Source organism: Gavialis gangeticus, unplaced genomic scaffold (genome assembly GCF_001723915.1).
Source record: "Gavialis gangeticus isolate Ggan-Ray unplaced genomic scaffold, GavGan_comp1, whole genome shotgun sequence".
In the NCBI taxonomy this organism is placed as follows: domain Eukaryota; kingdom Metazoa; phylum Chordata; order Crocodylia; family Gavialidae; genus Gavialis; species Gavialis gangeticus.
Window position 1 is genome coordinate 40,154,850 of NW_017728998.1, and position 5,653 is coordinate 40,160,502.

Here is a 5,653-nt window from a genome sequence, read left to right on the forward strand (position 1 = left end):
TCTAGGTCCAACTGTAGCCTGTTGCTCCCCTCTATTGTGCCCACATCCCCCCACATCTTAGTGTCATCAGCAAACTTGAACAGGATGCTTTGCACCCCCTCATCCAAATCACTGATGAAGATGTTGAACAGGGTGGGCCCAAGGACCGAGCCCTGTGGGACCCCACTTCCCACGTCCTTCCAGGCCGAGAAGGACGCATCCACTACCACCCTCTGGGTGCGACTCTCTAACCAGCTGGCGATCCATTGGACTGTATGGGTGTCTATGCCACAGTCCCCCAGCTTCCTAATGAGAATGGGGTGAGAGACAGTGTCAAAAGCCTCCCTGAAGTCTAGGAAAACTATATCCACTGCCATTTTAGAAGAAAATGTGGAAACAAGAAGCCTAACTACATTAAAAGGAAAATAAGAACTCTGAATTTTCAAAAATTCTGGCTTAAACTGATCTTTGCAGTTTTGAGGGCCTAACTAAATCAGGAGAGAGGGAAGACTTGTAAGAAAATGCAATCTCTCTCATAGGTAAGCAGATGCCAGTAGATGGTGCTCAAATATACATATCAAGATATGTTTAGTAGGACCAATAAATCTTGTTGTGAATTGAGCTGTTAATATAAAAATTGAGGGGAAAATAGAGTGGACCTATTAGGGGATAGAATTTCTGCAGTTCTTTGAGAAATGCTGCCCCCCAGAACGGGAACCAGTCATACATGGGAAGAGGCTAAAGTGCTGGGAATTTGGTCTGAGGACAAAGGACTTCTAGGGTTGTTTCAGGGTGCTGTAGTCAAATGTCTCCCACCCCCAACTTCATTAAAACCATTCAGCATGCCTGGCTGTTAGGACTGTTGCCTTGAAAACTGTTCCTACTCTTGCAATAAACTACTTTTCCTTAAAGATGGCTGGCTGATTGCTACTTATCACTGGTGGTAGATGCCCAATCTCAGTTGGGTCTGCAGGATAAGAACAGTTGACTTGTAGGTAGCATAGCCCAGGGTCCAGCCTAGAAATGTAAGAGCTATAAAATAAGGATAAATACAGGAAGGAGGAGTGTGATGGAGCACTTGGTGTGCCTGTCACTTTAAGAGACGCTGCCTGAGAAGCACCCTGCAGATGGTGAGGAGGGCCAATCAGAAAGTCACCTACCAGAAGGAGGCCAGGTTTGAGGTATATAAGCAGGAGCCAGAGACAGAGGAGCTGCTGACAGCTGGGCTCCTAGCCAAACAAATGAGCCCGTAGCAGGGCATGGGTCAGCAGGGCCAGAACACCCAGAAGTCTGGAGCACCAAGAGGGGCAAGCATCAGCAGGGCCAAGGAAGACCCAAAGTCTCAAACGGCCTGGAGCAGGGCCAGGGTCTAGGGAGACTGAAGGTCAGGGACCGCAAATGGAGACCGAGGAAGCCAAGGAGCCCAGGAGGAGCAAGTACTGGGGCTGGGAGCCCATAGACCAGGAAGGGCACATGTCACCATATCTTCTGCAGGCATGGGAGTGGTACTGGAGATGAAGCCCACTTAATTAACCCTTATAGCAATGACCATGGATACCTGTGATCATAAGAGTGAGACCAGGTTTGGAAAGCCCTGGGGCAGTCTCCCTTTTCTTTAAGCCAGAAAAGGGAAGATTGCCCAAGGAGAGTCATAAGTTGACAAGGTCTGAGCAGTTACCAGAGGGCATCGTGCCCAGCCCTAGGACAGGCACTTGCTGCAAGGGGACAGCACCCTGCCCTCTTACTGTGATGTACAAGGGGAGAACCCAGACAGAAGAATAGAAGAATCTCATTAAAAATACCCTGGCATAGTCTACAGTCATTCCTCAAATAAACAAGAGGCCCACCACTCCAGCAACTTGAAATTAGAATGACCAGCATTTTAAAAATCTAAATCCACTAAGATGAGCTACTTCCTTTTGCCTTAAAAATATCTTTTATGTCAGATGCCCAGTTCTTAAGAAGTGATTGCAAAACTTGTCCGCTAAATTAGCTTTTCTTCATACAAGAAAATATCTGAATTGCATATAAATAAATATTGGTATTAAGAAGGTATTAAGCCTCTGCTAAATATTTGCTTCTTTTGTTGTACGGTTAATAATCACGTTTTAGTACCCATTGCTTAGGGTGGGAATCCTTCATTTAATAATTCATTCAGTAACTCACCTGTGTTAAATGCCATAGCTTCTTGGCTGTTTTCATTCATTAGCAGCTCAGGAGCTTACTTTATCAACCTACAAATTGGATTGTAAACTACTTTTCAGCTCCCAATAATCACATTAGCCCCAGCACTTCTTTAATTCTAAGTGCACCCTGAATCCAATCAGGGCTATCCAAGGCTGTCAGTGTTAGCAGTTGATCCTCTACTGTAGCCATGTTGTGTTGAAATTTGCTTCTCTGACATGTTTTCTCCAGGAGAAATTAATCCTGATCAGGGGCTGTTTTCATTAGCATTCAGGATAAAGTTTTGGGTCTGAGTGACCTTGAGTATCCTTGGGTTAATTACTAATTGACCAGAAAGACAAGGGGAAGGAACTATTTCATTGTTAGGGTATCAAGTATCCCACCTAGTGACAGAGGCAGAGCCGACTACTTTGGCACCTGGAACAAAGTGGAGGAGGTAGGGAGAATATTGTGCCCAGCTTTGGTGGGAGGGGACTGCCTTACTTCAGAGACTTAAAACATCTTTCCTGCTACTGCTGTGGCATGTGGTTATTACAATTCTAGCTGAAGCAGTTGACCAGGAGCTCAAGAGATATACTTCCACCACCACCACCACCATCCCACACACACTGGCTCTTGAGACCCCCTGTGGCACGGACCTTCCACGGAGGCCACCATTCTGTGATCCCAGGCTACAGCACCCCTTGCCACCTCTAGTTACGTTACAAGTTAGTGTTTAGGGACTTACTAGAAACAAGTGAGCAAGGCAAGTCAGTTTTAAATTGCAGAAGCATATCCCAGAGGCCGAAGGGCCCAGTTCAGGTCCCATTTGAATACACCTACCTTGAACTCTGATGAAAAGCAGATGGAGCCATAATACTTCCTCTTGTGGCAAGATGACATGCAGGTCTATTTTATGGTGAAGGGGACTTCTACATGTGATTGGTGTTCTCATAAAGCTATATACTAGGCCTGTGCGAAGTGGCTAGTATTTGCTTTGGATTTGGATACGGCTGATTCAGGGGACAGCGATTTGATTCAGTGATTTAAATCACTGTCCTGAACCCATTCAGCTGAATCCGATTCAGAGATTCAGCCGCATCTCCGAATCGGCTCCATCCGCTGCCTGCTCTCCAAGCCCCATCAATGGCTGCCCAGCCTGGCCCCAGCTCCCAGCTTTTTAAAAAAAAAAAAAAAGAGCAGGGAGCTGGGGCTCAGAGAGTGGGCAGGGGATGGGGGCTCGTGACAGAACGTCCCATGCAATGTGGGGCAGTGGGGATCAACCCCCCTGTCTGGCAGCAGCCAATGAGTGGCTGGCTTTTTTTTTCCCCCCCAAAGCCTGGAGCTGGGGCTTTAAATAAAAAAAAAAGCTCCAGCCTCACAGCTCCTGCCAAGCAGAGGGTGATTCCCACTGTCCCATGCTGCATAGGGGGCCATGAGCCCCCAGAAGGCCCAAGGCCTCTGCAGCAGCTAATGAGTGCAGGGCTTTTTTTTAAAAAATGTTTAAAAAGAGCCAGGAGCTGGGGCCAGGCAGGCCAGCCATGGGGCGGGGCTGGGAGAGTGGACAGGGGTCATAGGGCTTGTGGCAGAGCCCCCCACACCTGAGAGCAGCCAGTGAGTGGGGGCACTGGGAGAGACGGCAGGGCATGGGGCCTGGCAGGGGTTCCCCCATGGTTCCCTCCCCTCTCCTCCAGCCTCCTTTCAACCACCCCCTGCTTACCAGCATGGAGTCTGGGTCCAGCTCCCTCCTGCAGCGAGTGGGGACTACCAAATCAATCTGGAGAGCTTCAGATCAATTCAGAACTTTTAATTTGTTTCCTGATTCAATTCAGATTCAGAGATTCAGCCACCGAATTGGTCTGAATCTCCTCCGAATCAAATCATCACCCAAAGCTTCACAAAGTTCAACTAGATACTACTGGATGCAGTGATTTTTTGGGTGGGTGGGAGGGAGGGCTCAGATTACATTCCCCTCTGCAAATAAATCTACAGCTGATCTTGTTGCACAAAGGGCAGTTCGTGCTCCTGGAGGCAATGATTCAATCAGACCCCAGAAGAGAGTCACGCACACAGGACTGCGGAACAAAAGCTTTATTGCTTGCAAGCAAGACCGACCTGGAGTCTGGAGACTCAAATCAGGGCCGGCCCCTAAGACAGCTTTCACAAAGTTTATATACCTTACACCAGGGCATCTGGAATTCTCTGACGTGCATGCGCTTTCCTTGTTTATCACGTATGCTGAGTGTGGAATTTTCTATAAGACCCTGTGGTACCACCCGTACAGGTTGCACGGGGGTATGTCATACCATTGCTTATCTGCTTGCATACCATTGCTTATCTGCTTGCTTTACAATAACTAAGAAAAAGCATCTTACAAAAGGCAATGACAAAAGCATCTTACAAAAGGCAATAACTAAGAGAAAGCATCTTACAAAAGGCACTTATTTGGGGAAAACATTCTTGTTGGGGTGATATGCTACAATCTGAGCTACCAAAAGTGGATCCCAAGCTCAAGAACCAGTGTCAGTGCTGTTAGATTGAGGTTATAATTGCTTATATTAGGTGCAGGTAGACTTGTTCACTACCTAGGCACTAAATATTTGGGGAGGCATCCATGAACTGGCAGGAACCAGATGCTGGATATGGCATTCTGCAGCACTCTTCTGCCAGGACACATTTGAGTGCAGAATTTTTGTGCGCAAGCATTAGCTAACTCGGGGATGGTTGTTTTGTTTCTGTTTTTAATATGCAATTGAAAGGCTTTGCTTAAAAAACAAAGCAAAAAAAAGATAACTAAAACCCCTCTGGCTAGCTCCAGTTTTGCAGCTAACCCCCCTGCTTCCCTGTCTATGCAGCAGGTGCTTTCAGATCTCTTTCTTGGAGTGCCCTGCCATTTCTTCCCCTTGTAACTGCAGTTATACCTGTTCCCTTAAATCAGCTCCCCTATGCTCCCCTTCCTTAGGTGCATGCCTGCTGAACAAAGGAGGGCAGGGGTTTCTTCTCTAAAGGGCTCAGGTCCTCAATAGCAGTCATCCTAACTTAGCACCAGTGCTCTGCCTGCAGCTAGGGAAAGGGGAGGGGGTGACACAGATCTGTAAATAAGTGGGTGGAAAGGGAGGAGGAGCAGAACAGAGATGAGCTGGAGCAGCTCAGTCTGTGCTCTAAGCACAGCTTCAACCACAGCACCTCTAGCATGTATTCCATTAACAGATTGCCTCCAGGACTTCACCAGAGCTGGCAGCTGCTGGCACTGACAACCATGAAGTAGCATTAATAGCAAAAAGGATCTGGTGCAGGTGGCCTGGACAGAACCTCAAAGAAGCCCTTGGGAGCCTGAGCAAAGCACCTGGAGAAACCTGCATTGATCACCTGGAGAACGTGTCTGTGAATAAAGCCTCCAGGAGCTTGGACAACCACCCAGAGAAGAGATTTCCCTGACAGAAGACCACAGACTCTCCATCACTTGGGACCCCAAGAGAAACCAGCCTGTCCAACTAGCAAGTACCCCCAG